Consider the following 11,763-nt stretch of genomic DNA (forward strand, 5'->3'; position numbering starts at 1 on the left):
CAAAATTTCACTTTGTACAATATAGGCCTATGCAGCTGAGTAGAAGAAACATATGTATCTCCAAAGAAAGCCATCTAAGTTAGAAGCAGCAGCATCTACAGTATTGTTTCTCTATAAGAATTGAGTTAGATGGAATGGAAATACCTCCTCCGACTTAGGTGATTCAATCGGGATATCTGCGTTGGTTGCACCAAATGGGCCAATTCGGCTGACTTGATGAAACACAAGTATCTTCCAAGAGAAAACCACGTGAGCTAGAAGCTGGAGCATCTACCCAATTGTTTCCCAGTGAAAATTGAAGTAGTGTTTGAAGGAATACTTCCTGCAAAACAGAAGTTTCATGGTGAATAAAGGCTCACTTTTTTCCCAAGAGGCCTCTTCAGCTACGTGGAAGAAGCACATGTGTCTCGAGAACACAAGGGTTTCTGTTAGATGCAGTAGCAAGTAGCCATTGTTTTCCTGTGAGAATGGTGGTAGTTTTGGCCAAAGTACTGCCTGCAACTTTGATGTTTCAAAGTGAATATAGGCTCTCTTTGATCCAAATAGGCCTATTCAGCTCAGGTGAAGAAACCCATGCACCTCTCCAAAGACAAGCATGTATGCTAGAACGTGCAGCATCTAGCATATTATTTTCCATTGTGAATTGAGGTCGTTTTTGAGAGGAACACTTCCTGCAAAACATAGATTTCAAGGTGGAGAAAGGATGATTTTGGTCCAAATAGGCCAATTCAGTTGAGTGGACGAAACGCACGCATTTCTCGAAGAAAACCATGTGCTCTGAGAGCAGGAGCATCAGGCACATACTTTCCCTACTAAAATTGAGTTCGTTTTTGAAAGGAATACTTCCTGCAAATCAGAATTTTCAAGGTGGAGAAAGGCTCATTTGATCCAAATAGGCCTATTCAGCTACGATGAAGAAAAGCATGCATCTCTAGAAAAGAAGCCATTCGTGTTAGATGCAGGAGCAACTAGCACATTGTTTTCCTGTGAAAATACGCTGAGTTTTTGAAAGAGCACTGCTGAAACTTTGGTGTTTTATGAGAACAATAGCTTTCCCCGATGCAAATCGGCCCACTGGGCTGCGTTGAAGAAACACATGTAGCTCTCCAAAGAAAAACAGGTATGTGAGAAGCCGCAGCATCTAGCACATTGTTTTCCTTTCAGAATTGAAGTAGTTTCTGCAAGGGCTACTCCCTCAAATATCAGATTTCAAGGTGGAGACAGGCTCATTTTGTTCAATATAGGCCTATTCAGCTGAGAAGAATAAACATAGCTATCTCTCCAAAGAAAACCATCTGTGTTAGAAGCAGGAGCAGCTAGCACATTTTTCTTTCCTGTGAGAACTGAGTTAATTTTGAAAGCATTACATGCTGCCAATCACATTTTCGTGGTGGATTATTGCTCCTTTTATTCCACATAGACCTATTATCTGCTTAAAAGAAACACACGTAGTTCTCTGAAGAAAACCATCTAGGTTAGGAGCAGCAGCATGTAGCACATTGTTTCTTTGTGCGAATTGAGTTAGATCTGATAGGAATACTTCCTGAAACATACGTGGTTTATCCTGGACCTAGGAGCTATTTACTCTCAAAAGATCAATTCAGCTGACTTGAGCAAAGACATGTATCTGTCCAAAGAAAAGCCTCTATGTTAGAGCCTCACGTATCTAGCACGTTGTGTGCCTGTGAGAGTTGAGTTAGGGTTTGAAGGGAATACTTCAGAGAAATTACAATTTTCAAGGTGGAAAAAGGATCATTTTGTCCAAATAGGCTCATTCTTCTAAATTGAAGAAACACGTGGATCTCTCAAAAGAAAACCATCTGTATTAGAAGCAGGATCACCTGAGAGATTGTTTTCCTGGCATATTTAGTTATGTTTTGAAAGAAGTGTTTCCTGCAAATCAGTGATCGCGTTGTGAAAGGGCTCCTTTTTCCCAAATTGGCCTATTCAGTTGAGTTGAAGAAACCCACCTGTGTCATGAAAGAATCACCTGGGAAGCAGGAGAGCCTACAAAATTTTCTTTCTGTGACATGAGTTAGTTTAGGTGTTTAGGTGTTTGAAGCTAGAGATAGGCGCTTCTGACTGTTAATAGGTCTAAACAGTTGAGTTGAGGAAACACAGGTGACTCCTGAAAGAAAACCATATATGCTAGAATCTACAGCATCTAGCACATGGTTTCCCTGTAAGAGTTAAGTCACTTTTTGAAAGGAAAACTTCCCACAACTGAGGGGTTTCAAGGTGGAGGTAGGCTCTCTTTCCTCCCTCTAGGCCTATTCAGCTGAGTTGAAGACACACAAGGATCACTCCAAAGAAAACCCTCTGTGTGTGGAGCTGCAGCATCTGACGTTATTTTTCTCTGAGTATTGAGTTCGTTTTTGAAAGGAAATCTTCCTGCCAGACATTGTTTTCAAAGTGCAAAAAGCTGGCTTTGTTGCAAGTAGGCCTATTCAGCAGAGGGGAAGAATCACATGTATCTCTCGTGAAAACCACGTGTGCTAAAAGCAGGAGCATCAAGCACGTTACTTCCCTGTGATCATTGAGTTTGTTTTACAGGAGTACATGTTGCAAATCAGAATTTCAAGGTAGAGAAAGACTCATGTTGCTCTAAATAGGCCTATTCAGCTAAATAGAAGATACACGTGTATCTCCAGAAAAAAATCCATTCCTGTTAGACGCACTAGCATCTAGCACATTGTTTTCCTGTGAGAATTGAGATGGTTTTTGACAGAAAGACGTCCTCCAATTTGGATGTTTCAAGCTGGGGACAGTTCCTTCTTGATCCAAATAGGCCTATTCTGCTGAGTTGAAGAAACACAAGTATCTCTGGAAACAAAGCCATTCTTTTTAGACAGAGGAGCACCTAACACATTCTTTTCCTTTGAGAATTGTGTCCCACTTGTTAAGAGTACTGCCTACAATGTCAGTGTTTCAAGGTGAATCTAGGCTCTCTTGGATCCAAATAGGCCTATTGAGCTGAGTTGAGGAAACATATGAACCTCTCCAAAGAAAACGATGCATGCTAGAAGGTACAGCATCTGACACCTTGTTTTCCTGAGGGACTTGAGGGAGTTTTATAAGAAATAATTCCTGAAGTCATAGATTTGAATGTAGAGAAAGTCTGATTATTTTCCAAGGGGGCCTATTCAGCTGAATGGACGAAACTCAACTATCTCTCAAAGAAATCCATGTGTGCTAGCAGCAGGAGCATCACGGACTTGGTTCCCCTGTGAAAATTAAGTTAATTTTTGAAAGGAATAGTTTACGCAGATCATAATTTTCAAGGAGAGGAAGGCTCATTTTCTTCCGAGTGGTCCTATAGAGCTAAGTTGACACAACACATGAATCTCTGGAAAAAAAGCTGTTCGTGTTAGACGCAGGAGTAAGTAGCCCATTGTTTTCCTGTGAGAAATGTACTAGTTTTGGAAGGACGACAGCCTCCACCTTCGGCGTTTCAAGGTGAACATACACGCTCTTTAATCCAAATAGGCCTACTCAGCTGAGGTGAAGAAACACACGATTCACTCCAAAGAAAACCAGGTTTGCTAGACACTGCAACATTAACCACACTGTTTTCCTGTGAGAATTTAGTGAGTTTTGAAAGAAAGACTTCTACGAATTTTCGTGCTTCATGCTGCAGATAGGCGGTGCTTGCTCAAAATTTACCTATTCAGCTGAGGTGAATAAACACAAGTGTCTCTCAGAAAAACCCATCTATGTTACGAGCTGTGGCATCTATCACATGTTTTCCTGTGAGACTTGAGGTAGTTTTTGAAAGGAATACTCCCTGAAATCATAGATGTCAACGTGGACAAAATTTCACTTTGTACAATATAGGCCTATGCAGCTGAGTAGAAGAAACATATGTATCTCCAAAGAAAGCCATCTAAGTTAGAAGCAGCAGCATCTACAGTATTGTTTCTCTATAAGAATTGAGTTAGATGGAATGGAAATACCTCCTCCGACTTAGGTGATTCAATCGGGATATCTGCGTTGGTTGCACCAAATGGGCCAATTCGGCTGACTTGATGAAACACAAGTATCTTCCAAGAGAAAACCACGTGAGCTAGAAGCTGGAGCATCTACCCAATTGTTTCCCAGTGAAAATTGAAGTAGTGTTTGAAGGAATACTTCCTGCAAAACAGAAGTTTCATGGTGAATAAAGGCTCACTTTTTTCCCAAGAGGCCTCTTCAGCTACGTGGAAGAAGCACATGTGTCTCGAGAACACAAGGGTTTCTGTTAGATGCAGTAGCAAGTAGCCATTGTTTTCCTGTGAGAATGGTGGTAGTTTTGGCCAAAGTACTGCCTGCAACTTTGATGTTTCAAAGTGAATATAGGCTCTCTTTGATCCAAATAGGCCTATTCAGCTCAGGTGAAGAAACCCATGCACCTCTCCAAAGACAAGCATGTATGCTAGAACGTGCAGCATCTAGCATATTATTTTCCATTGTGAATTGAGGTCGTTTTTGAGAGGAACACTTCCTGCAAAACATAGATTTCAAGGTGGAGAAAGGATGATTTTGGTCCAAATAGGCCAATTCAGTTGAGTGGACGAAACGCACGCATTTCTCGAAGAAAACCATGTGCTCTGAGAGCAGGAGCATCAGGCACATACTTTCCCTACTAAAATTGAGTTCGTTTTTGAAAGGAATACTTCCTGCAAATCAGAATTTTCAAGGTGGAGAAAGGCTCATTTGATCCAAATAGGCCTATTCAGCTACGATGAAGAAAAGCATGCATCTCTAGAAAAGAAGCCATTCGTGTTAGATGCAGGAGCAACTAGCACATTGTTTTCCTGTGAAAATATGCTGAGTTTTTGAAACAGCACTGCTGAAACTTTGGTGTTTTATGAGAACAATAGCTTTCCCCGATGCAAATCGGCCCACTGGGCTGCGTTGAAGAAACACATGTAGCTCTCCAAAGAAAAACAGGTATGTGAGAAGCCGCAGCATCTAGCACATTGTTTTCCTTTCAGAATTGAAGTAGTTTCTGCAAGGACTACTCCCTCAAATATCAGATTTCAAGGTGGAGACAGGCTCATTTTGTTCAATATAGGCCTATTCAGCTGAGAAGAATAAACATAGCTATCTCTCCAAAGAAAACCATCTGTGTTAGAAGCAGGAGCACCTAGCACATTTTTCTTTCCCGTGAGAACTGAGTTAACTTTGAAAGCATTACATGCTGCCAATCACATTTTCATGGTGGATTATTGCTCATTTTATTCCACATAGACCTATTATCGGCTTAAAAGAAACACACGTAGTTCTCTGAAGAAAACCATCTAGGTTAGGAGCAGCAGCATGTAGCACATTGTTTCTTTGTGCGAATTGAGTTAGATCTGATAGGAATACTTCCTGAAACATACGTGGTTTATCCTGGACCTAGGCGCTATTTACTCTCAAAAGTTCAATTCAGCTGACTTGAGCAAAGACATGTATCTGTCCAAAGAAAAGCCTCTATGTTAGAGCCTCACGTATCTAGCACGTTGTGTGCCTGTGAGAGTTGAGTTAGGGTTTGAAGGGAATACTTCAGAGAAATTACAATTTTCAAGGTGGAAAAAGGATCATTTTGTCCAAATAGGCTCATTCTTCTAAATTGAAGAAACACGTGGATCTCTCAAAAGAAAACCATCTGTATTAGAAGCAGGATCACCTGAGAGATTGTTTTCCTGGCATATTTAGTTATGTTTTGAAAGAAGTGCTTCCTGCAAATCAGTGATCGTGTTGTGAAAGGGCTCCTTTTTCCCAAATTGGCCTATTCAGTTGAGTTGAAGAAACCCACCTGTGTCATGAAAGAATCACCTGGGAAGCAGGAGAGCCTACAATATTTTCTTTCTGTGACACGAGTTAGTTTAGGTGTTTAGGTGTTTGAAGCTAGAGATAGTCGCTTCTGACTGTTAATAGGTCTAAACAGTTGAGTTGAGGAAACACAGGTGACTCCTGAAAGAAAACCATATATGCTAGAATCTACAGCATCTAGCACATGGTTTCCCTGTAAGAGTTAAGTCACTTTTTGAAAGGAAAACTTCCCACAACTGAGGGGTTTCAAGGTGGAGGTAGGCTCTCTTTCCTCCCTCTAGGCCTATTCAGCTGAGTTGAAGACACACAAGGATCACTCCAAAGAAAACCCTCTGTGTGTGGAGCTGCAGCATCTGACGTTATTTTTCTCTGAGTATTGAGTTCGTTTTTGAAAGGAAATCTTCCTGCCAGACATTGTTTTCAAAGTGCAAAAGGCTGGCTTTGTTGCAAGTAGGCCTATTCAGCAGAGGGGAAGAATCACATGTATCTCTCGTGAAAACCACGTGTGCTAAAAGCAGGAGCATCAAGCACGTTACTTCCCTGTGATCATTGAGTTTGTTTTACAGGAGTACATGTTGCAAATCAGAATTTCAAGGTAGAGAAAGACTCATGTTGCTCCAAATAGGCCTATTCAGCTAAATAGAAGATACACGTGTATCTCCAGAAAAAAATCCATTCCTGTTAGACGCACTAGCATCTAGCACATTGTTTTCCTGTGAGAATTGAGATGGTTTTTGACAGAAAGACGTCCTCCAATTTGGATGTTTCAAGCTGGGGACAGTTCCTTCTTGATCCAAATAGGCCTATTCTGCTGAGTTGAAGAAACACAAGTATCTCTGGAAACAAAACCATTCTTTTTAGACAGAGGAGCACCTAACACATTCTTTTCCTTTGAGAATTGTGTCCCACTTGTTAAGAGTACTGCCTACAATTTCAGTGTTTCAAGGTGAATCTAGGCTCTCTTGGATCCAAATAGGCCTATTGAGCTGAGTTGAGGAAACATATGAACCTCTCCAAAGAAAACGATGCATGCTAGAAGGTACAGCATCTGACACCTTGTTTTCCTGAGGGACTTGAGGGAGTTTTATAAGAAATAATTCCTGAAGTCATAGATTTGAATGAAGAGAAAGTCTGATTATTTTCCAAGGGGGCCTATTCAGCTGAATGGACGAAACTCAAGTATCTCTCAAAGAAATCCATGTGTGCTAGCAGCAGGAGCATCACGGACTTGGTTCCCCTGTGAAAATTAAGTTAATTTTTGAAAGGAATAGTTTACGCAGATCATAATTTTCAAGGAGAGGAAGGCTCATTTTCTTCCGAGTGGTCCTATAGAGCTAAGTTGACACAACACATGAATCTCTGGAAAAAAAGCTGTTCGTGTTAGACGCAGGAGTAAGTAGCCCATTGTTTTCCTGTGAGAAATGTACTAGTTTTGGAAGGACGACAGCCTCCACCTTCGGCGTTTCAAGGTGAACATACACGCTCTTTAATCCAAATAGGCCTACTCAGCTGAGGTGAAGAAACACACGATTCACTCCAAAGAAAACCAGGTTTGCTAGACACTGCAACATTAACCACATTGTTTTCCTGTGAGAATTTAGTGAGTTTTGAAAGAAAGACTTCTACGAATTTTCGTGCTTCATGCTGCAGATAGGCGGTGCTTGCTCAAAATTGACCTATTCAGCTGAGGTGAAGAAACACAAGTGTCTCTCAGAAAAACCCATCTATGTTACGAGCTGTGGCATCTATCACATGTTTTCCTGTGAGACTTGAGGTAGTTTTTGAAAGGAATACTCCCTGAAATCATAGATATCAACGTGGACAAAATTTCACTTTGTACAATATAGGCCTATGCAGCTGAGTAGAAGAAACATATGTATCTCCAAAGAAAGCCATCTAAGTTAGAAGCAGCAGCATCTACAGTATTGTTTCTCTATAAGAATTGAGTTAGATGGAATGGAAATACCTCCTCCGACTTAGGTGATTCAATCGGGATATCTGCGTTGGTTGCACCAAATGGGCCAATTCGGCTGACTTGATGAAACACAAGTATCTTCCAAGAGAAAACCACGTGAGCTAGAAGCTGGAGCATCTACCCAATTGTTTCCCAGTGAAAATTGAAGTAGTGTTTGAAGGAATACTTCCTGCAAAACAGAAGTTTCATGGTGAATAAAGGCTCACTTTTTTCCCAAGAGGCCTCTTCAGCTACGTGGAAGAAGCACATGTGTCTCGAGAACACAAGGGTTTCTGTTAGATGCAGTAGCAAGTAGCCATTGTTTTCCTGTGAGAATGGTGGTAGTTTTGGCCAAAGTACTGCCTGCAACTTTGATGTTTCAAAGTGAATATAGGCTCTCTTTGATCCAAATAGGCCTATTCAGCTCAGGTGAAGAAACCCATGCACCTCTCCAAAGACAAGCATGTATGCTAGAACGTGCAGCATCTAGCATATTATTTTCCATTGTGAATTGAGGTCGTTTTTGAGAGGAACACTTCCTGCAAAACATAGATTTCAAGGTGGAGAAAGGATGATTTTGGTCCAAATAGGCCAATTCAGTTGAGTGGACGAAACGCACGCATTTCTCGAAGAAAACCATGTGCTCTGAGAGCAGGAGCATCAGGCACATACTTTCCCTACTAAAATTGAGTTCGTTTTTGAAAGGAATACTTCCTGCAAATCAGAATTTTCAAGGTGGAGAAAGGCTCATTTGATCCAAATAGGCCTATTCAGCTACGATGAAGAAAAGCATGCATCTCTAGAAAAGAAGCCATTCGTGTTAGATGCAGGAGCAACTAGCACATTGTTTTCCTGTGAAAATATGCTGAGTTTTTGAAAGAGCACTGCTGAAACTTTGGTGTTTTATGAGAACAATAGCTTTCCCCGATGCAAATCGGCCCACTGGGCTGCGTTGAAGAAACACATGTAGCTCTCCAAAGAAAAACAGGTATGTGAGAAGCCGCAGCATCTAGCACATTGTTTTCCTTTCAGAATTGAAGTAGTTTCTGCAAGGACTACTCCCTCAAATATCAGATTTCAAGGTGGAGACAGGCTCATTTTGTTCAATATAGGCCTATTCAGCTGAGAAGAATAAACATAGCTATCTCTCCAAAGAAAACCATCTGTGTTAGAAGCAGGAGCACCTAGCACATTTTTCTTTCCTGTGAGAACTGAGTTAACTTTGAAAGCATTACATGCTGCCAATCACATTTTCATGGTGGATTATTGCTCATTTTATTCCACATAGACCTATTATCGGCTTAAAAGAAACACACGTAGTTCTCTGAAGAAAACCATCTAGGTTAGGAGCAGCAGCATGTAGCACATTGTTTCTTTGTGCGAATTGAGTTAGATCTGATAGGAATACTTCCTGAAACATACGTGGTTTATCCTGGACCTAGGCGCTATTTACTCTCAAAAGTTCAATTCAGCTGACTTGAGCAAAGACATGTATCTGTCCAAAGAAAAGCCTCTATGTTAGAGCCTCACGTATCTAGCACGTTGTGTGCCTGTGAGAGTTGAGTTAGGGTTTGAAGGGAATACTTCAGAGAAATTACAATTTTCAAGGTGGAAAAAGGATCATTTTGTCCAAATAGGCTCATTCTTCTAAATTGAAGAAACACGTGGATCTCTCAAAAGAAAACCATCTGTATTAGAAGCAGGATCACCTGAGAGATTGTTTTCCTGGCATATTTAGTTATGTTTTGAAAGAAGTGCTTCCTGCAAATCAGTGATCGTGTTGTGAAAGGGCTCCTTTTTCCCAAATTGGCCTATTCAGTTGAGTTGAAGAAACCCACCTGTGTCATGAAAGAATCACCTGGGAAGCAGGAGAGCCTACAATATTTTCTTTCTGTGACATGAGTTAGTTTAGGTGTTTAGGTGTTTGAAGCTAGAGATAGGCGCTTCTGACTGTTAATAGGTCTAAACAGTTGAGTTGAGGAAACACAGGTGACTCCTGAAAGAAAACCATATATGCTAGAATCTACAGCATCTAGCACATGGTTTCCCTGTAAGAGTTAAGTCACTTTTTGAAAGGAAAACTTCCCACAACTGAGGGGTTTCAAGGTGGAGGTAGGCTCTCTTTCCTCCCTCTAGGCCTATTCAGCTGAGTTGAAGACACACAAGGATCACTCCAAAGAAAACCCTCTGTGTGTGGAGCTGCAGCATCTGACGTTATTTTTCTCTGAGTATTGAGTTCGTTTTTGAAAGGAAATCTTCCTGCCAGACATTGTTTTCAAAGTGCAAAAGGCTGGCTTTGTTGCAAGTAGGCCTATTCAGCAGAGGGGAAGAATCACATGTATCTCTCGTGAAAACCACGTGTGCTAAAAGCAGGAGCATCAAGCACGTTACTTCCCTGTGATCATTGAGTTTGTTTTACAGGAGTACATGTTGCAAATCAGAATTTCAAGGTAGAGAAAGACTCATGTTGCTCCAAATAGGCCTATTCAGCTAAATAGAAGATACACGTGTATCTCCAGAAAAAAATCCATTCCTGTTAGACGCACTAGCATCTAGCACATTGTTTTCCTGTGAGAATTGAGATGGTTTTTGACAGAAAGACGTCCTCCAATTTGGATGTTTCAAGCTGGGGACAGTTCCTTCTTGATCCAAATAGGCCTATTCTGCTGAGTTGAAGAAACACAAGTATCTCTGGAAACAAAACCATTCTTTTTAGACAGAGGAACACCTAACACATTCTTTTCCTTTGAGAATTGTGTCCCACTTGTTAAGAGTACTGCCTACAATTTCAGTGTTTCAAGGTGAATCTAGGCTCTCTTGGATCCAAATAGGCCTATTGAGCTGAGTTGAGGAAACATATGAACCTCTCCAAAGAAAACGATGCATGCTAGAAGGTACAGCATCTGACACCTTGTTTTCCTGAGGGACTTGAGGGAGTTTTATAAGAAATAATTCCTGAAGTCATAGATTTGAATGAAGAGAAAGTCTGATTATTTTCCAAGGGGGCCTATTCAGCTGAATGGACGAAACTCAAGTATCTCTCAAAGAAATCCATGTGTGCTAGCAGCAGGAGCATCACGGACTTGGTTCCCCTGTGAAAATTAAGTTAATTTTTGAAAGGAATAGTTTACGCAGATCATAATTTTCAAGGAGAGGAAGGCTCATTTTCTTCCGAGTGGTCCTACAGAGCTAAGTTGACACAACACATGAATCTCTGGAAAAAAAGCTGTTCGTGTTAGACGCAGGAGTAAGTAGCCCATTGTTTTCCTGTGAGAAATGTACTAGTTTTGGAAGGACGACAGCCTCCACCTTCGGCGTTTCAAGGTGAACATACACGCTCTTTAATCCAAATAGGCCTACTCAGCTGAGGTGAAGAAACACACGATTCACTCCAAAGAAAACCAGGTTTGCTAGACACTGCAACATTAACCACATTGTTTTCCTGTGAGAATTTAGTGAGTTTTGAAAGAAAGACTTCTACGAATTTTCGTGCTTCATGCTGCAGATAGGCGGTGCTTGCTCAAAATTGACCTATTCAGCTGAGGTGAAGAAACACAAGTGTCTCTCAGAAAAACCCATCTATGTTACGAGCTGTGGCATCTATCACATGTTTTCCTGTGAGACTTGAGGTAGTTTTTGAAAGGAATACTCCCTGAAATCATAGATATCAACGTGGACAAAATTTCACTTTGTACAATATAGGCCTATGCAGCTGAGTAGAAGAAACATATGTATCTCCAAAGAAAGCCATCTAAGTTAGAAGCAGCAGCATCTACAGTATTGTTTCTCTATAAGAATTGAGTTAGATGGAATGGAAATACCTCCTCCGACTTAGGTGATTCAATCGGGATATCTGCGTTGGTTGCACCAAATGGGCCAATTCGGCTGACTTGATGAAACACAAGTATCTTCCAAGAGAAAACCACGTGAGCTAGAAGCTGGAGCATCTACCCAATTGTTTCCCAGTGAAAATTGAAGTAGTGTTTGAAGGAATACTTCCTGCAAAACAGAAG

The sequence above is a fragment of the Castor canadensis genome, chromosome 2 (assembly GCF_047511655.1).
Source record: "Castor canadensis chromosome 2, mCasCan1.hap1v2, whole genome shotgun sequence".
Classification (NCBI taxonomy): domain Eukaryota; kingdom Metazoa; phylum Chordata; class Mammalia; order Rodentia; family Castoridae; genus Castor; species Castor canadensis.